Genomic DNA, 22,292 nt, shown 5'->3' with positions numbered 1-22,292 from the left:
GAGGCAATTTAGCCAAAACAAAATACCAAATTTGCATGGAAAAATGATAGTGCACAAAAAGGTGGTTAGTTGTCTCATACTGAAGACCACATAATACACACTTGAAAGAATCTGCAATATGCAATTTACTAAGCTTATCACTAGTTAGAACTCTACCCTGAATGGTCAACCAAGAAAAAACTCATGCTTTTGAAAAAACACTCTTATCCCAACAAAACTTGAAAGCCCTCTTTGAAACATGTTGTTCTGATAAGCCCAATAGAGTCTCATAACCTGACTTGACTAAATATAGCTTAATCTTAGCAGAGCACCACACTAGCTTATCACAACCTCTAGACAAGAAAACCACTCTGCTAGATAGGATGGCATCAAAACTCCAGGTTGAATCACTCCTAATAGGCAATGAGAAAGGATCTTTCTAACAAACCTTGTGAGATACAAGGTTAACATAATCCACATAATCCACTAGATAAATATGCCAACTCCTACACGAAGCTTCCATAACCTTATACAACGAGGAATTACAACTCAATGGAGGACTACCATTCTAAGAATCTTTCCAAAAGGAAACATCAGAACCAAAATGAACCTGCCAAGACAAGAACTTAGTGACAACTGCCCTAGATGACATCATGAAATTCCAGATGGGTGACCCTATAGGAGGATTAGAAATAGTGAAGATTCTATGAGGGCAATTAGAATCAAGATATTTTCTTGCATGATTTGACACCATAAAGATTGATGTTTGAAATATATGTTTCATACAAGTTTCCCCCCAAAAGCTTGGTTCCTTAGAAAGATGTTTTGAACCCCAGCCCCACCATAGGATTTAGACAGAGACATCTTTTGTAATGAAATTAGAGGTATTTTTCTAGCATTATTCGTATTAGAAGACCACAAAAAGTTGCTAATGATTTTTCCCATTTGAGCAATAACATAGGATGGGGCATGAAGAAGTGAAAGACAATAATTAGGAATGGAAAGAAGAACTATTTTGATTAATAAAGTTCTCCCAGATAGAGAAATCCACCTTGCCTTCCAGGCTAAAATCCTACCCTTCAAGTGATTGATCACATTATCCCAAAATGAAGGTTTCATTGGACCTAAAAAGAACAGAATACCCAGATAAAGAGAGGGTAGCTCGTCCACTAAGAAACCAAGAATGTTAATTATCCTAAGCTTGACTGACTTGGGTGTAAAAAGCAAAAGACTTTGGATTTGTTTAAGGAAATGACTTGACTAGACCCACTAGTATAGATGTTTAAAATATTCTTGATACACTTGGCTTCCCTAATCGAAGACTTACCAAAAAGAAGTGTATCATCAGCAAAGAATTTGTGAGTGGTAGCAATGTCAGAATTTGAAATATGAATGCCTTGCCAATTAGCTAAGGCTTTCTGACAAAGAATAGCTGTACTCAATGTTTCAACCATAATAATAAATAAAAATGGGGAGAGTGGATCACCTTAGCAAACCCCTTGGGTAGCTTGAAAAAAGGACAAAGGTACTACATTAATTATAATTGCAAATGAAGCCCCCTAGAGACACTTTTTAATCCACTTACACCAAGGTTTTGAAAAGCCAAATTTAGCTAAAATGACCAAAAGAAAATCCCAGTCCACTTTATCATAGGCTTTCATCATGTCTAACTTTTCAACAAACACGGGGGTTTGATAAGATTCAATGGTATGGAGAACTTCCAATGCAACCAGATCCCCATCTGATGTATTCCTACCCGGGACCAAACCTCCTGGCTGAGGAGAAACTAACCTAGGGATTAGGGGTTCAACCTAAGATAAATAACCTTAGTAATAATCTTATATATTGACTTGCAAAGAGAAATAGGTTTGAAATCTGCAAATGTTGCAGGAGATTTCACCTTAGGGATTAAGATGATATTCATTTTATTGAGACTTTTCATAATGTAGCCTTTCTTCTGAGATTCTTCTAGTATTAAAAGTAGATCAAAACTAATCACATCCTAGCATTTTTGGTAAAACAAAATGGAAAATCCATCGGGACTAGGCGCTTTGTCTAGAGCCATAGAGAAAACAATCGCATGAACCTCTTCGACAATGAAAGGTTTCATAAGGAATTCATTATCTAAATTAGAAATGAGAGAGGGAATGGACTACAATAACAAATTCCTATCATCCTTATTTTCTCTCGAACACTTATTCGAGGCAAGTAATTTTTTGTAGAAGCTAACCCTCTCATTACAAATATCCTGTTGAGAGACCAGCTTGACCCCCGAAGAGGTGCTAGTAATAGACAAAATAGATGAGGAAGCCTTCTTGATCTTAGCCGAGGCATGAAAGAACTTTGTATTCTTGTCACCCTCTCTCATCCATAATTCCCTAGACTTTTGTCTCCAATAAATTTCCTCCCTAGCACACAAAGTTTCCCAATAACCTTGAAGAGATCTTTGTTTAATTGACAGGTTTGCATCAATCCCAAACTTCATAATATGATTGGAAATACTTTTGAGATCACTCTCAACCCTGGACTTTTCATGGAACACATTCTTGAAGACCTCTTTATTCCAAACACAAATTTTGGAGTGCACAAAAAGATAACTTATTTGCAAATTGAAACATTCTGATTCCTTTGCAAAATGGAGCACTAACCCACCATTGCCTAAGTAACTGTAAGAAATGAGTATGACTAAACCACATACTTTCAAACTTAAAGGTAGAACTAGCTTTAGGAAGATTTGGCTTACTAATATCTAAAGAAATGGGAAAATGATTAGATTTGGAGGATGATGGAATCTGAGTCGAGAATGACAAATTAAGTAACTTCATATCTAGAGAGATCAAGAATCTATCCAATTTGGATGAAATGGGGTCAATAGATCTATGATTAGACCAAGTAAAATCACCATTCATGAAAGACATTTCACTTAAAGTGTTATTCTGAATAAATAAATTAAACTCCTTCATAATTCTTAGGGCAGTAGCATTACCCTGAATTTTCTCATTGGATGAGGAAATGGCATTAAAATCACCCCTAATAACAATAGGGAGATCCTCCAATTTACTAATCTAATCAGTAATAGCATCCCACAATAAAGATTTATCCCAGGCTAAAGAAGGCCCATAAACATTGAAAACATAAAATTGAAACTCTAGCCAATCAAGTTTAATAAGTTGCCAATTAGGTTGTGACATCAGAGACACTCCTGAGACTTGTTTATTCTTCCACAGCAAAATGAAACCACTAGAAGCACCAGAGGAAGGAACACATGTATACTCATAGGAAGACCAGCTATTCACAAATTTATCAAAAGACTTCTGAGATAGTTTAGACTCTTGAAGAAGAACTAAGTCTGCATGAGAAGATAGAATAAACTTCCTAACTCTACTACTTTTGTCTAAAGAATTCAAGCCCCTAACATTCCAAGATAAAATCCTCATAGTGCCATGGGGAATTGCGACATGCTCCAAGTCTAAATAATAGGTGAGAAATAATCCAAAAGGGTCCACTGAATGTCAACCTCAATTTCCTCTTTAACTTTACAAGCAAGAGGTTTACGCCCCCTTTTCTTTGGGGTCTTAATAGCTACACTTGAAGTTAACAAAGCACTAGATGACTCTGTCTAAGAGATAGAAATTTATTGGGATAAATCAACCTCATCAGTAGTAGATGGACCCTTATGCTCAAGGGACTCAAACCCACATCCCTACTTCTAGCAAAATCTCATCCCTATCCTTAGACACAACTGAAATGTTGATACTACCAAACTGCAAGCAGGTCACATGACCATCTTTTAGAGGACTAGAAGAAGATGAAATAGGAATGAATGGTTGACTATAGAACAAAAAATTTTGAATGATACTCAACTCATCCATCAGGGGAGCAATCGAACTAGACCCTAAGCTACTAGGGAAAACTAGGGATAGATGAGAAGCAACAGAAAGAAGTCGATTTCTAAAAGACAAACTAGAATCACCAGAAAGAGAGAAGGAAAAAATAGACTTACCTAACACACTTGAAAAAGACATTGAAAAAGTTGAAGAAGAAGGAGGAGGGAGAAGGGAAATAACCTGAGCAGAAGACATCTCAAAGACTTGCGATGGGAAAGAGTCCCAACAAAGAACATGAGACTCAATAACTAGCTGTACTGGAGAAATTGACATCAAATCAACCCCAAGGGATGACACCTTCATCTCAGCCTCAAAGCTACCTCCATCAGCAAAAATATGATGCCCCAAAACTAGTTGCAAGGAGTTCAATTTTGAATCCACTTGACGCTCATCAAATGAACAAAACAACATATCTAAGCTAAATCATTGACAAATCTCATGAGAAACTGGAAGATAGTATTTGCACTTATGCATAAAGTGACCCTAAGAATTAGCATTCTTGGAAACAACCGCTAGTTGCACATACTGAATTTGCTGCATCCAAACCTCAAGTTTTGAACAATTACCAAATTTTGCTGGGGGTTTCACACCCTTCTGCATAAGTATACACACCTGAATAGCCATATGAGGATGGACAAATGACATTAAATCATGCATAACAAAGATACCAACTTATTAGCAAAAATCTCAATCATATCAGGGTCCTTGTATTCCAGAAGGAGATTTGGGAATGCCACCCATTGAGGAAAAAAATGTGGTAGATCCCTAGAGGAATCAAAATGGAACATCCAACCCATAGTAGTAATGTCAATCCCATTACAAAACTAACCCTTAAACTTATGCACTATAGATCTTTGTTCTTTAGTCTCAAAAACTACTACAAAAGAAAGAGAATATGTATTTAGCAAAAAAGGTTTAGACAACCCCACCCAATACCGGCTGGCCCAAGAAAGAAGGGAGTCAAAATCCACTACAAACTGAAGCATACTAATAAGAGCTGCAAAACACAAACCAGCCACCTTATCACTAATCAAGTCAAATGGAATAGAAACCCTAGGCTTGAACGATCGACAAGACGAACTACTTAGAATCAGATCATGCCCATCTCATTCTAAGGTAGAGGGAAAAATATGGATAGGACCCTTGTCGGCCAGCTTTGGAGGGAAGAGAGCTCTACAGGAATGAGAAGGAAACTTTTGAATAGGATTTTTATTTGGAGAGGACAGAAATCGCAGAATAGGGCTACCTTGAAATGCTAAAGAAGGCGATGTCGGTTGAGAATCCTTACAAATATCAAATGGTGGTTGCCAAACAAACACTTTCTTATGAAAGGGTTTTTGAACGGGCAACTGACGTCGCTTACCCTGTGGCCGAGGAAGAGGACCAAGGGGTTTCCCAGAAAAACTAGCAATAGATGGGTGAGAACCCAAAATGCCTTTGAAGACAGAAACCTTGGGTGGAAAAACCCTAGCCCACGAAGAACAATTCTGCCAAACTTGTGACCCAACAAATTGACCCGGCTTCACACAATTTCTCTAAACCCCTTAATGCAGAACCCACTAAGGAAGATGACTAGAAGATCTTGCAAATGCCATATCCTCTTTGCTTATTAGGAAACCACAGAGAATATCGTAGTCCTCGAAGACCTCCACACGTGACCCACGCCCTTGCTTAACTGCATGACAATCCAAAAAGTGTGGAGATGCCACACCACCATGACAGGTAGTACCAACACAAGCCTCCAACTCATATCATTTTACACATTTTAAAACTAAGACTACCCCTCAAACTAATTAGATATTTTGGTAGTTTGAATTAAGTAATCAACAATTTATTTTTTTAAATCAAATATTTCAGATAATATAATTATTAATATTTCTTAAAATAATATAATTATTAATATTTTTAAAATTTCGTTCAACTCTCTCTATCATTCTACCTTTACTTGTCCTTATAATAACATATCATTCTCTTTTTAGCTCTCTCTTCATATCCTTCCTTTCTACCTATAAATCTCCAGTCTCCTTCTTTTCCAATTATTGGCAGGAACTTTCATGCATTGTGTCTCTTGTCAATATTTGTCTTTAATGAAATTATAAAGACTAGTACTTGCACTATCCTGGGTAAGGATTACCCTTTGTATTAAAACTACAAGCTCTCTCTCCCCCACCCCCTCTTCCCCCATCCCTCCCCCTCTCTCTACCACTCTCTGCATATTTTATCTTCATATTTTTTCCCCCTATGCATTATCTTTTTCCTTCTCCTTCCATTTCCCTCTCACTATGTATCAATCTCCCTCACTCTCATTTTCTTTGCCCCTCTCCCCCTCACACTCTCATACTAATAAATCAATAAGATTGGACAATGCAAATTATTAATGATAGAAAAGTAATAATAATATGATTTTATTAAACAATTATAATAATATAACATTTTATCCATTTTCATTTATCCTTTACCGTACTAAAGCTTGGCAATGCTAGCTCTCTCTTTCAGGGCCTAACAAAGAGACCATCTTCCTTCCCAAATACTATTTTGCAATTGAGTCAATAGATTGTAGAGATAAAATTGTAGAATAATATACTTGATCTCTCTTCATAGAAATAAATTACATCTTTATACTTTTCTTAAATAGTATTATTTCATGTTGTACTCTTACTTCATTTGTTGGCCTCTCTTTAATATTATTTCATTAGTATAGATCTATTTACTAACCAGTTTGACTTATCTTTTATTGAATTTTAATCTCTTAACCAAAAATGCTAGCATCTTAAGTCATTGTTGCATATACCAATCACTTCTTACTAAGCAGTTGAAAATGACACTCACACCATCATGGATGATTATTATTGAATGCTAGGAATATCAATGTTGTAACCATAATATTCTGATTGCTAGTAATTCACAACAAATAAAAAATGATTTTCCTTTGCTTATCGATGGTTGAGTAAATTTATAATAAGTAGTTGAAATAAACATTATTTAGTTTTATTCACACAAAATTCATTGTTGTTATAACCTTACATGTTATTTCGAATGGAAAACCTGGTTAATCGACAATCATGAAAAGATCTCTAGATCTGACATGAAGATTTTCTAATCGTGGATCATCCCCAAGGAATAGTTTGTTAGCTAAATTAACTTGTGTATAGTAGGAGGTGGCTATCTAGCCGAAACTCCATTTTTTGGTAACATATATGTATGCAAATAAGATCATACATAAAAAGTGTATGGCCATAAAAAAAAAAAGGGACAAAAGGGGATACATGTTGTCATCGTATAGTTTTCAACAGATGTCATTAGTTTGACAAATCCAAGACTATGAGAAAAATGAGCAAAAAGGGTTAGAAAAGTAAACAATCGTTAACAATTTAAAAATGGTACAATCAATGTGTCTACTTAACTACATGACAACAATGGTCAAGAAAATGAGTCAACCACATGAAAATGAGTTAACTGAGTTATCCAAGTTAAGGGCAAGAAAAAATAGCAGGGAGGAAAACACAACATTAAAAAATGAAATGAGAGTAGAAAAGAAAACATAACAACAAACAATAACACATATTTTTTATGAATTGGTCATCCAATGGAAAACATGTAGAAAAAATGCATAATGCTAGAGAGTGCATAACACACTAAGATATCTCACGTTGTTTTTTAAATTGTTTGATTGGGCTCAAGTTCATAGAAGCTTGAAGAGAAAAATGAAAAGCAACAAACAAGAAGTGAGTGTATATGATATCGACAACACTACCATTTTTTTGTTAGTTTATATAGGGTTTAAGAGATTCTTAGTGTTTAATAACATTGAAACCCCCACTATAGAAGAGTTTAATTGAGCTTTTTAAATTATATATGGGGTTATAAAAATGTGATTCTTTTATGTCTATGGGTTGTTTACTTTGATTTGGGGATGCAATTCATTGTTGTGGAGTGGAATAACACAACATGAGACAATAAGAGTTAAGAGAATAAGATGTGAAGGAAGAGAATATCATAAATAAGACACGTTGCATTGACCCTAATATCAAATAGTTTTTTTGTTAGTAGGTATGTTCTCTAGGGCTTAATAGATTATGAGGGTCCAAAAGAGTTTAAATGTTCAAAAATAGAGGGTTTTATTGGGTATTTCTAAATTTTAGATGGCCTTTTTAAAGTGTCAACCATTTTTTATCTTTTGAAAACTAATTCTAAGTTATAGAATGTAATTTTATGTAGTGTGGGTAAATGAGGATGAAAGAAAACACGACGCATAGTAAAGTGAAACAGAGGTCACAATGCATTAAAAGTCATATTACAATAAATTATAAATAGACAACACATCATGTTGTGAAGGTGAAAAGGAAAGACGAAAACTCAAAATGAGGTGCGTATGAAATTTACAGGCTAGAAAATTTGTGTTGTGATTTTTAAATCTAATGGGGTTTGTTTATTAATATGCAAATTTGTGTATCTATTAAGAACATATAGTAAATTCTTATAAGATCATACATAACAAGAAATGTCTCATTCTCAATATTTACATTTTCCAAAAAAAAATCAAGCATTCATTATAGGTCACAAATATACATTTACTCGGTCCAAATGAATTTCACTCTTGGCATGATCTTAGAATATTCCCTTTATTGAATTATAGCATTGTCTTTCCTTTTATTCATGTCCTAGGGGTGATTCTAACTTGTTATGAAGCAAAAATTTGACCATATATGATCTTTATTTATTTTCCCCTTTCCTTGTATTGTCTTCTTCTCTTTTGCTTACTACTAGGTCATTTTATCATTTTCACTTCCTACCTCAAATTTGTTTCTTCCACTACAATAAAAATCATATCAACTTGTTAAGGGAGTGAGAATAATGTTGCTACAATTGAAAGATTTTCTCTTGACCTTTTATTTATTTAGTTATTGTGACAACCCTTTCTATTAAGTGGATTTAAAAATGATCCTAGAGTATAAATAAAACTCTTTAGAGTGGGAATCTAATTATATTGATCATCTTATAAGTAACATCATTCAATATTAGTGGCAATTCTAGATATTATCCATATTCCTACATAGCAGATCATGTGATGGGATGGTAGATTTATTGTTGCTCAAGTTTAGACACGCTCAACTTGGGGATCCCTCATATCTTTATCCATATTAGGACACCTTTTGTCGTGATGCAGTTGATTTACTCCTCCCCCTATGCACACTCCCTATCCAAGCAATAGTTATATGGTTTCAACCATTAATTATTAATAGTATTATTAAATGTAAAATTATGCATCTCTACTTAGTATAAATTTTTATTATTATTTGGTTTATGATTCTTATTAGATATAATTGAAAAGAAATATAGTATTCTATTAATTAAATTACGTGAATATGTTACCGTCCTTTAGTCATTGGTGGTTCTCTATTCTCAGAGTTATAATAAGTCCATGACAAATGCTTTACCTTTATTATAATTTTTTTTATCAACAGTAGAAATGTAACTTGCTAGTCTTAGTCGGATGACTTAGGCATGTGATCTAACTGCCAATCACACGATACTCGATTTCCTCATTTCTCATTCATTATCTTTCACAACTTGTTGTCTTTTTTATCTTTTTTGATTTATTATTTTACCCCATTCAATGCCCTAGTTTAATATTTTTATCATCTATAAATAGAATGACATGGGCATGAAAAACTATGCCCATTTATGCTCATGTGACTCAAAAATAGTCATGTCTCATCTGTGTTATGAACGAGGATATTATATTATGTAAATATAATTATTAGGTGAGATATTATTATTTAAATTCTTATATGTATATATCATGATATTTATATTTGTATTATTATGTGTAAATAATAGTAGTGTTTGCACCTTTGAAGGGTGCAAGGGTTGAGCTGATAGTCTTGTATACTTTTTGATGATGTTCTTGAATATTTGTTTATAAACTCTCCCTATTTACTTCCCTACACCAATCTTTATATATCTCTTATTCACACACATGGACACTCCTATCTCACTGCCTATCCTTATTTTATCTTGCCCATCTTTATCATTCGCTCCTATGTATCTATATCTTATCTCTCCCTATCTATCTCCATGCCATTTCCTTTATATATTTCTTATGCACACATACACTCCTTTCTCCATCACTACCTCTATCTTAACTTACCCATCTCTATATCATTCACCTTACACTATCCTTAACACAAAATAATCACATTTTTGTAACTCCGTATATAATTTTAAAAACCCAATCAAACCCTTATATAGTGGGGTTTCAACCTTATTAAACACTAACAATCTCTTAAACCCTATACAAACTAACAAAAAAATGGTAGTGTTGTCGATACCATATACACATGCTTCTTGTTTTGTCACTTTTCGTGTTTGTCTTCAATCCTCTATGTCCTTAAGCCCAATCAAACATTTTTAAAAACAACGTGAGATATCTTAGTGTATTTCAAACATTGTTCTTGTTTAAAAAAATGACAAATCCATTTATGTATGCATAAACTTCTAAGATCTCAATGAAACATGCCATAAGAATGAGTTTCCACTTCCAAACATAGACATGATAGTAGATATGACTGAGGGTTATTAAATGTATTATCTTATGGATGGGCTCTTAGGATATAACCAAATTAAGATAGCTTCTAAAGATCAAAAAAAGACTGCTTTCACTTGTGCATGGGGAACCTTTTACTGGAACATCATGTCATTTGGGCTAAAAGACACTGGAGTAATAAAAACAAAGCTATAGAAGATCATGTGGATGGTACCCTAGATACGTCAAAGAAGATAATCACTCACCTTGAAGAGTTAGGTTTAGTCCTAGATAGGATGGAGTAGTTCAAGCTAAGATTGAATCCTAAGAAATGTTCTTTTTGAGTCACCTTTGGAAAACTACTTCGGTATATTATTTCAGTTGAAGGAATTGAGATTGACATTGAGAAAGTTCAAGCCATAATGGATATGCCACCTTCTTGAAACATTACCCAAATGAGAAGCCTATAAGGGTGTCTTCAATCAATCAGGAGGTCCATATCTCTGCTTGTTGGTAGAGCATAAGATTTCAATAAGAACTTGTACAAATGAGCTACCTATGTGTGGAATGAGTAATGTAAAAAGAGATTAAATTGTATAAAGATATGCTTGGAAAAACCTCCCATTCTAATGGGTCCTAGCTCGTTTGTTGTCCTATTCAAAGGTTGGTTCACAATAATGGACTTATCTTGAATTCTCACTATAGAAACTTCATATATTTTTAAGGATATATAGTAGGTCCAATGTATAGTATTTTTCTATTTGGATATGTGATGAAACCATGTTTTTCTATTTTTAACTTCTTTCTCTAGGTAATTTCTACCATAACCTGACTAGGGAAAAAGTATCACAATAAGCTTATACTTGCGGGCTCATATAAATCTTGAGAAACCAATGCCATGATGATGTGAATGAGAGTCCAAAGAAGCTTTGGTGAATGGCTGAGGTGTTAAAGAATCTATTGGGAGGAGTTTTCAAGAAGAGGTTACTGGTAAAGCTAGTTTCTTTGACGCTAATAAAGGAGCATACGGAGAAGAGATTCTAATAAGACAAGCTAATATGATAAGTATAAGTTAGACACTTTTTCTTGAATAAAAAATAGTTTAGAACTTTTTTAAAATGTCAAATTCAACTAATATTATGGAAGTTTAATGTTTTTGAAATTAAAAGTGACCAAAAGCAAGGGGGTCAGCCCTTAATAGTCAAAAGGCTAGTAACCAACACATTACCAACTAGTAACAAAAATAGTCAAAAAGAATAGGAGAACCAGCAGTCAGAGACAAAAACCTAAAACCAGAGAGCTAGAACCAAAAAGAAACCCTAGCAACTAACCAAAGTCCAACGAGGCACCCAGCTCTCATAAAAACATAATTACAGCTGATAACCAGAAAACCTATAACTGTCATGATAGTATATAAAGTCTTTGGATCCATGGACCCCAACATAACAGAAAAAAGAAAAAGAAAAAGACTTAGATTTCTTTTTTTCCTTTTCCTCTTGCATGAAGAAGAATTTGGGCCTAGTCGTTAGCAAGGAACTTAAAGAGTAATTTATTGTCCTCCATGTCCAAGCCAACTTCCTCCTTCTCCTGTGCTAACAATTGGAGGGTAGTTGCAATAGCATGAATAACTTTAAGTCCAAACTTGGAGAAGGTGAAAAACCCCTCCTCCAAAGCTTTGACTCTTTCCTCTAGGTTTATGTAATGCTCCTCCACTGTCACAGTCTCCTCTTTATGCTCCTCGACCTTCTTAGTAGCAACCTCCTTCATTTTTTGTCCCTTTGGCTTATCCTGCAACACCCGTGGATTAGAAGAAATCTTCAAATTTTCCTTAACAGGGGAAGAAATGGTAATAGGGGAATTATTCTTTTTGCTCATATCATCACAAAAAGTAAGGGGTTTAAGTGAGAAGCTAGTTGAAACATGGGTTGTCCTGGTATTCCTTTCTTTGTCGTCCGACAGTTGAGTTTGAGTGTCATCCATCAAAATGTTCCCAAAATTGAAACTTTTTTCTCCCTCATTACCATCATCATTTTTAGAGTTGGAAATGCTTTCCTCCTCCCTTCTATCACTGTTATTGTCTGAGCTATCTTCTTCAACTTCCTCAACAGGGTATCTGATTGACTTCTGCTTACCCCTAGCTTGGGACTGAGCTAGCCTACTACCTTCTTCTTACTTTTCCCCCAATATCTTCACCAGAATCCTCTTCAACAAACTCTACCACCTTATCAACTTTTAATTTCTTGTTTCCCTTATGTTCTATGGCTATGTCAAATTTTTTTCTTTTTCTTAGTATCTTTACTAGGAGATGGCCTAGGAGTATGGATTTTCGTCCCCGTATTGGAGCTCGGGGGGAAATCCTACTATGGCAGGGGTTTTCCACAACAAACTCTCTAGGGGGACATAAAGCTAAGTGGAACTAATACAGACAAAAAATTAACCCCTGATGGATAATGGTGAAGTTTAGGCCTTTACTTTTTTTTCCCTTAATATCCTTAACCATATCCTCAAGCGAATGTAGAAGAAAAAATGGAATGGAAATGGAATCCCTATTTCTAAAATGATTCAACAAGGGAAAATGATAGTAATAGCATACTCCAAACCTGCCTTCCAAGGTGAGATACTTCATCAGGACCAAACACACATCATCCCAGGGCTCAGGTAGCTTATCCCTTTTAAACCCTCCTCTGTAGCGAATCGGCTCCTCATTCTTTGCAAAGAAGTTTTTCATGCTATTCTCATTCGAGACTTTGGTGACTTTCTTCCACTTTTTTCCCTTCGTTGTGAGTCCTTTTGCCATGGCAATAACCTCCTCTATGACTTGAAAAGTATTGTCGTTGATTGTGACCTTCCTATCATCCCAATTATTCACAAATTGTAATGCAAAATTTTCATCATGCCCAGCCATGGACAACATATATGGCAAAAAAACCCCTTCTTTCAAGAAATACTAGGTTGCCATCCTGTCCTTGAAGTTCTCAAGTCTCGTTGGTTCCAACCAATTCAGATCACCTCCCATGTCAATTTCTCCACTATCCTGCCTCTCTTGCTCAGAAATATGCATCCGAACTTTATTTCTTTCCAAATCTCTATGGATGCTCTCTTGCTTTAATCCTTTGGGGGAATAGGGATCAAAATTATAGACCCGCATATGATGTGCACCAAAATCCCATAACATCTTATTATGAGATTCGTGGGTATTAAAAAACCTAATTTCCTCTCCCCGTCGATTTCTGACATCCCAATCCATAATATCAATCGTACTTCCATTTGGGAAGCGATTCAAAGCTTGCCTCGAGTTACCATAATTGCGAAAAGACAATTTCCTTAATTTGTAATTACTCCACTTGTCATTTGTACGGCCATGTCTGTCTCTTATTTCCAAAACGCTAAAGTTAAATTTAGCAACAAAGTTCTCCATCTCGCCAAAATTGGCCTTACTTTTAAATTTAGTGATCATCATTTTGAATTTTGCCACCTTTTTCCTTGGATATCAACATCCTTAGATTTTCATTGATATCAACTAAATTTTCCCAGCACGTGATTTCCCTAATGTTAAACCCCATGGCAACCACATCGTCTGCCACTTGATTACCCTCTCGGTATATATGCTGTAGGTGGACCATTCTCATTTCCTCTAGTATATTTTTAATATCTAGGATGATATTTCTAATCTTCCATCCCACTTTTGCCTCCCCCTTTACCCAATCGATCACCAGTTTAGAGTCCCCTTCTATAGTTAACTCTAAATTCTTTCTTTCCCTAAAGAGTTGTAGACCCCATAATAACGTCATAGCTTCTGCCACATTATTGCTACCAATCCCCACCTGGCCTGCATAAACCAATAGAACATCACCATTCCTGTCTCTCAGCACACCACCAGCCACTCCATGTCCTCCTTTCGTAGCTCCATCAAAATTCAGTTTATTATGGAAGTTTAATGTTAATAAGTGACATAATTTCAATTATTCAAAACCTTTCCCTATATATCATTTGATGTTAAAATTAAAATTAATGGCAGATAATTTTCATTTTTATTATGAAGCATACTTATTTTCATTCTAACAACTTGGTCATAGCCAAATTTAATTTCTAGGTTATATTCACAAGGAAGTATCAAGAGCAAAGTTGTAAATTTAGAAATACAAAATAGGTGCTAAAATTGGATACATCACTCCAAGATATTTATGTAATGGCTAGACCAAGGATACCTATCCATATTTGATCTTTGGTGCCCAATTGAGATGACTTTTAATCATGGGCCTCATGGCATTTTACCTATAAAAAGGAATGCTAATTTATTTGTAATTTGGTTGAATTAGGGTTTATTGTTGTATAGACAGGTCAGGGACCTAAAACCCTAAAAATCTTAAAGATTTCCCAAAAGGGTATCTAAAATGCAAATCAATTCATAGGTTTATTTGGAGGTTTTTTAATTTATAAGCCAAAAGGTCACTTTGGAGGGATAAATGAAACCTATTAGGCCTAAAAGTCCTAGAAGATATGAACCTTGAGATCATAAGGGAATGAACCCTAGAGCCAAAAAAATGATGTCAATCTTGATTATTTTAGTCAACTTGAATTCCCTAGACTCTTGTAAGGTTTTGTTAAATGGGCTAGGTGTGTGGTGATGAGTTTATGTTTGCGAGGACAAAAGAGCAATTATTTCTTGAATTAGTAGAGACGTTATAGTTGGATTGGGAAAGGGAATTGAGTCCTCCCAATAGTGAAGGGTTTAAGAACTAAGAACCCTAAGAAACCTAAAAGTAACTACTAGTGACCATAGTGGAGAGTTTAGTAAAACTCATTTGTGGGAATCTTCCTATCAAATTGGTATTAAATCCCTTAAGTTTTGGGCTGGTGAATTTTTTTATTATCATCCATTGAATCAATAGGTGACACAAGCATGATGACTAATGTGAAGTTCACCAAAATGGTCCAACAGAAAGAGGAGGAAAATATAATCCTCAAAGAAAATCTAGCACAAATTAAGAGAAAACTTGGTGAAGTTGAAGTGAAGACCAAGGAAGTTAGTGAGAAGGTGAAAGAAACAAAAGATAGGGGAAAATAAGTGGTAGATGAGGATAAGATCCCTAAGCCAGAACTTGTAATCTAAGAAGGACCTTTTCTCATAACCCCAAATCTCTAGGTGGCAAGGCACTAGAAGGGGTGCCTTTTTAGTGGAAAGACAGAACCAAACCTATTAAGAGAATGCATAGAGGATCTGGTGAATCATTTTGATTGTGAAGGAATGAGTGAAGCCCAAAAGGTTAAGGTGGCCAAATCAAGGTTGATAGGGGCTAACCTGGCATGGTGGAAGTTTGTACAATAATAAAGAGAGAAAGAAGGCAAAAATCCTATTGTTAATTTGAAGGGCATGGTTACCAAGATTAGAGAAACCTATATCCCTAAATACTATGAGAATCAACTTCATATGAAGAGGCAAAACCTAAGGTAGAAAGAACTTGATGTGATAGCCTATACAAAGGATTTTGAAAAATTATGCCTGAGGTTCAAGGTGATAGAAGATAAAATTACCAAGGTTGCAAGATACCTTAATGGTTTGAGATGGAGCATATGAGAGGAAATTTTCTTACTAAGCCAAAATTGTTATAATTCTTTAGAATAACTGAGAGGGGGGGGGGTTGAATCAGTTATTCAAGGTCCAATGCCATTTTTTTTCACAAATCTTTAATGGTGCATAACTGAAACTATCATGCATGCAATTGAACATATAAACAACTATGAAAAGTAAACATGCATCACACCATAACACTAAGAATTTGATAACCTAGAAACCCTCCAGGAATAAGAAGGTAAAATTGGAGTGGGGATGATACCCACAAAATAACTGCATAATTGATTTCAACCACTTCTGATGGTATGTCATGTTAAAGACCTGCCCTTTTAAAGGCTACAACACATTGTTAAATGTGACCTTGTTAGAGGATTTAACCATACTGTTAGGAATGGGCCTAGTTAAATGACTTTGGAACATTCACTTGGAATGCCACCTTGTTAAAGGATTTACAACATGGCTATTAAACCAACCTAAGTCCATAGGATTTATCTTAACTGTTACAATTGCTAGAGAGTAACAATAATGAATTTTGATCTGATACAACTTACAACATATCTTGTAGATTACAGATCACACTTTAGTTCAATCCTTTGCTTGGCTTTAATTGCTTCAGCTCTATAAGCTTGTCATCTCAAGTTTCATCACCTTGAGTCTTCTTACTCATCATACCAATGCAATCATATCTATGGTCACCTATCGAAGCAGAGTATCTGTGCTCTCTTCCACCTTAGCACCTTCTTCAACACTTCATGATTTCATGCTCGACCACCACTTTGCTTCGTGACCTTATGACTCCTTAAATAAAAATCTGGAATACCTTTCTCGCTTGATTCTCCCTCTCCAACTTTAGGGTTTCAATAGATTAGGTAAGATACAATGTATCTATCCCATATTTTGCTCTTATCTAGAAACTTCATCTAGAATCCAATTGTATTTCTCAAAAATGGTTTACATAGTGTTCTATGCCACCAGCTCATCATTCTTATTTTATATCTAATTCACAGAATTCTAGATAACAACCATGTCAGCTTAGATCTAGCAAATCTTCAATTTTCAAAATAATGCAACAACTCTGCATTATTGATTTATTGATGCTCGACACTTGAAGAAATTCTGTGGAACTCGGCTCTTGAAATTCACTTGGCACTTCAATATCACTCAACACTTATATCTTGCTTGGTACTTGAAAATTTACTCGACACCTATTTCTTTTCTACTACTCGGCACCTAATCTTCACTCGGCACCTGAAGACTGCTCGGCACCTGAAGACCACTCGGTATACACTACTTTTCTCGGCTTCAATTGAGAATCTGTTTGACACTAACTAGCTTGCTCGGCTCTTGATCTTTGATATGTCTTGGTGTGTCCATCCTCTGTGTCTTAGAGTATGTCATCAATACACTATTTCATCAATGGCTTAACTGTTCCTTATACTTCATTACAACATCATAACTTACACCTTTCTCTAGGTAATCTAGTTACATCTTATTGATTGCCACCTCCTTGTCAATCAACCAACTTATAGTGTTTGGATCACTAAAGCAATTGTCATTCTTGCAAGTAGCAAGTTTGACATCAATGACAAAACAATGATTGAGAACATTCTTTACCAGTTCCATTACTCTTCATTCATGAGATTTTGAATCATTTCCAACAAAAATAATGTCCATAAATGCTATCAAATAGCCCTTAAGGTATAGGAGAAAAACAAGAAGAAACATGATCAAGGAAGTAGAGGTAAAGGTATAGGAAGTGATAACATAAGCCACAGGGGATGCTATGGTGAAAGAAGCATTGATCAAAGACCTCAAGGAGAGTCCAATATTGCACAATAAAGGAGTGAAACAAGTGGTAGAGCAAGTTATAACAAAGGAATAAATTCTAATAGAAACTATAGAAGAGGTAGATTTGGTGGATCACGTAGAAGGTCCTATTTTTCCACAATGAAATACTATAATTACAATAAGTTGGGATACCCTTTTATAGGTGCCCTGAGAAATCCTCTTCTTCCCAAGGTGACAAGAGAATCAATCATTTCCAAGAGAACATTGATAGTATAAAGTCCCTTGAGGTGAGCTTGGATTTAAAAGTTGGAGACAACTCAATGATAAGGAGAATCTTGGTCAAGGACCTGCCAAAGAAGAGCCAAAGCAAAGGTCAAATGCAAAATCTTGGGCAAGGTATGTAAGCTTATAATAGAACCAAGCTTTATTGATAACATCATTTAAGAAGAAACTATTAAAAATTTGAATTTGACTAGGACATCTCATAGTAATCCTGATAGGGTTACTTATTTGAATAAGGGGCAACATGTGTTAGTGAATAAGAAAACATGGGTGGAGTTCACAATAGGTGGTTATAAAGACAAGACCTTACATGATATCTTTCCAATGGATGCATGCCATCTTAGACCATGGAAATTTGATAGAAAAGCCAAACACAATGATGAGAAGAATTTGTATTCCTTTAAAAGTATGGTAGTATATAAAAAATTAATTCTTTGGTAGATGAAGAAGAAAGTAAAGCTACAAGTCCAAATGTGCTAATCATTGGTGGAAAAGAGTTTTTGAGCATTCTTAAGGAGAAAGATGGAGTTGGATTTGCTATTGTTTTGGGGCATAAAGAAGAGGAGAAGACTAAGAAATCAAACATACTTGTATAAATACAAAACATTTTGGATCAGTTTAAGGATATCATTAGTGATGGGACCCCTACTACTTTGCAACCATAGATGATCGTAAGTGTTCATGATGGATTTACGTATTCATGTGACCTTAGAGCAGAGTGCAAATAGAATGACAATGAACTAATCTAGACCCAAGAAATCATTGTCAAATAGAGACTCTATAAACATCTCATGTTTCCCTAACTACAACTACTAAGATTGCTCTCAGACCAGCATCTTAGTGACAATTCTAGAACGAGAGTATGCTATGAATGCAGATTTACAAATGTCTATGCAAGATTTATGTTTTGAGAATGAAGATTATACGAGTATAATAACCCTAGAATGCTATGATATGTGCATGCAATAGACTAAATGAGTGCTAAATGATATCAAATGAACAAAATAACTATGCTAAAAGGATACTAGAATGACATGAATTCACTATAATGACAATGCTAACATACTAACATGATAACTCTAAATATACCTATAGTGTAGATGCATCAAACTTGTGTCCTTTTACTCTTGAATTTCCCTCCTATTTATAGGATTTTAGAAGGGGTTGGGGTAAAGATCATGATTTCACTTTTGACTAGGGGGTAATGGTGAAACTGTAAATATCTCATTAGGCACCAAAAGGAAGAGCCCAACAGACTTAGTTTGTGAGGATAAAAGAGGATTTTTCCAATTCTTTTAAATATGAAAAGGAAGACTTTCACTTTTGTGAAGATAAATGGCTTTTATTGATTTTATAAATGTTCCATTTATTTTCAAATTTTGTCTTTTCCTTTTTCCCTTTTTAATTCATTTTGTGAATTGTTTTTCCCCTTTTTAAAGTTGATTTAGGTCTTTTTTTGATTTGATAGATGATTTGATTGATTAATGACCTGATGTAATGATTGATTTAAAAGTTTTTTTTTTCTTCTGATTTTATCCTTAATTTGCATCATTTGATTGCAACTTGCATTGTTTTAGGTCTTTGCCATTTTTTGGGTGTCTACAAATGCCCCTATTTGAGCTAATATGCGAAGCATATTAATTCAAAGACTGTTTGATTTTAGGTTGAATTTTGATAACTAAATGTCTAATCAATGATGTTTGATTGATTTGAGGTTGATATGATGCCTGATTGTGTATAATTTGTCATCTAATTGCCGATGATTCGATGTTTGATTGTTGCTTGATTCAATGTTGATGTTTTAAAATCTTTTGTTGCTTGATTCAATGTTGATGTTTTAAAATGTTGCTTGATTTTTGAAAATGTGGATGAAAATAATTGATAGTAAAAATGGTGTGGAAGGAGGGGACCAAGTTGTTTTTAGAGTATTACCTAGTTTGAGAAAATGAGTGAAGAAGCCTTAGTTGGGTGAGTAAGGTAAAAAAATGTCATATAAATGCCCCACTTGAGGGTTAAATAGGTCAAAAGACCTTTTACCCTTGTCATTTTCACACTCCCTTCTAACTTTTTATGATTTGGAGCTCTGAGCTAGCAAGGATGGTGGTCCCATTGCGAGAGCATAGATTCGAGAGGGGCACAAGTATGAGCGTCTAGCTGACTATGGTGCCCCAATAAGTTGTGAAGATGTTCTCTTTTTAAGATTTTTGGGTTTTTACATAAGTTTTTTTAAATTTTTGCATGGATTTTTGTCATGAATGTGGTATTTTAGATGTTCTAGCACTTTTACTATTTCTTTTAGTGCATTTAAAATCTTCTAGCACATTCGCCCAATAGAATAGCACATCCGCGTAGCAAAATAGCACGTATAAAACCCTAGTTTGTACTAAAATAGCAAATTTCCTAAACAAATAGCACATTCGTAGGTTCTTGTAGTGTGGTTGAATGTTTTAGTGCATACAATGTACCCTGTAGCACATATGAAGCATGTAATAGCGGATTTGATTTGTTAGGGTTTATTAGGTCGAATGAATCAATAGGGTCATGTTGAAAGGTCATGTTAGAGCACCTATGGCATATATTTTAGCACTTTTAAGTCTTATAGCACTTTTGCATGTGTTGATAGCGCATATCAATACTTTGGTAGCACTTTCACATTGAATAGTGCATCCACTGAATCAAATACCATTTATGATGAGTTTAGTAGTGCATGTCTTTAATAGCAAAATTGATGAATGAATTAGTGCATATGAATTAGGAAATAATGCAAATTATTCTTGCAATGCATATGTGTGGAAAAATAGCACTAATGATGAGTGGAATAGCAAAAATAGAATACGTAGCATTTATTAAGTGTAAGATAACACAAAATACTAGATTATGGGTCTGACTAAGAGTGGTTTTGCACAATAAACAAACAAGAGGGATCAGGTAGTCACAAAGTGATGTTGTAGTAGCAATCTGACAATGTTGGATATATAGAAAATGATGCCCCGCTCAACATATAGAGTAGGGAAAATAAAAATGTCTAGCTCAGGATATAAAGTAGGGCACACAACTGATCCAAGATAGAACCATTAGCTGAGTAGCTAGATGTTGACATTTGATTGATGTATGCTGATCATTTGTGAGAAAAACTAACGTTGTTGGTTGATTGTTTGATGAAACAAGTACATGGGTGCAAGCTCATAGTGTGGGGATTGTACCCATGGCCATTGGAGCTAATCGATAGATGGTTTGTGCTAGATCAAGAGGTAATTGATAGGTGTGGGCTCACCTATTTGTTACAGATGGCTTAGTTCCAAGTGAATAGAGGATTATTGACAATTGTGGCCGAGTGGTGGCACTGGGACCACAACACTTTCCACATACCACTAGGGGAGATGATGATATCTCCAGAGGATGTATACTGGATTCTCAGGATTCCTACAGTGGGAGACCTTGTGTACTATGATTAGATTGAAAACAAGGCAACATTCAAAAATGTATTTGGTGATGACAACATTAGAGATGATAGTGTACCCTTGTTTCAGATGCTATAGTATGAGCCATTGCCTATTGTGTTGGCCAGATTGATAGGTGGATTTTTGTTGCCAGATAGGTGAGGATGAGGATGTCCAGTGGGATGGGGCCAAATTATCCAAGACATGATTAATTAGCCATAGAAGTTTTCATGGGACAACTGCATACTAGCCCATTTATATCATGATTTGCACCAGGTTGTATATTCTGATGCCCCGTCACTATCAGTAGGTGTAGTCTTATTATAAATATAGACATGGGAGAACCTTCCTATTACTTGGCTAATATATGTCCATCAGTGGCCATAGGATATGCCATACATATATACTTATTTAGGTGTGATCATGCAACCCCATCTAGGCAAGACAAAGTATTGGCGACGGATGTTGGATGATATGGACTAGGCAGTATGGAGGCCGTATAGATTTACTGAGGCATAGGCCAAGGATGATGATGAGCTAGTATACTTCTTTTGTATAAGATTTTTGCTTGGTTGGGTGCCCTTAGTTATCAAGAGATTTTGCTTCAGGAGGGTAGTGAGACAGTTTGGTAGGTGACAAGGCATGACACAGGGGTTAGCACATTATGCATGGGTTCAGGTGGAGAGGCCAATATGGGGGCCTACCTTGGAGTATGAGGCTTGTCGGGTGGCATTTTTGTAGATGATAGAGACACCACAGGTATGGGCATTGAGAGATGGGGAGGCAGACATAAGGAATGAGGGAGATTATGCACG

General features: G+C 35.3%; 1 pseudogene; it reads right to left on the bottom strand.

The window, feature by feature from the left end:
• The window catches only part of LOC149529219 (kynurenine 3-monooxygenase-like), a 107,032-nt pseudogene that overhangs the window by 5,520 nt on the left and 79,220 nt on the right, over positions 1 to 22,292 (bottom strand).

Source organism: Cupressus sempervirens, chromosome 11 (genome assembly GCF_028749045.1).
Source record: "Cupressus sempervirens isolate cs-2001-9-10 chromosome 11, ASM2874904v1, whole genome shotgun sequence".
NCBI lineage: Eukaryota > Viridiplantae > Streptophyta > Pinopsida > Cupressales > Cupressaceae > Cupressus > Cupressus sempervirens.
This window is presented reverse-complemented; position numbering and strand designations above follow the sequence as displayed.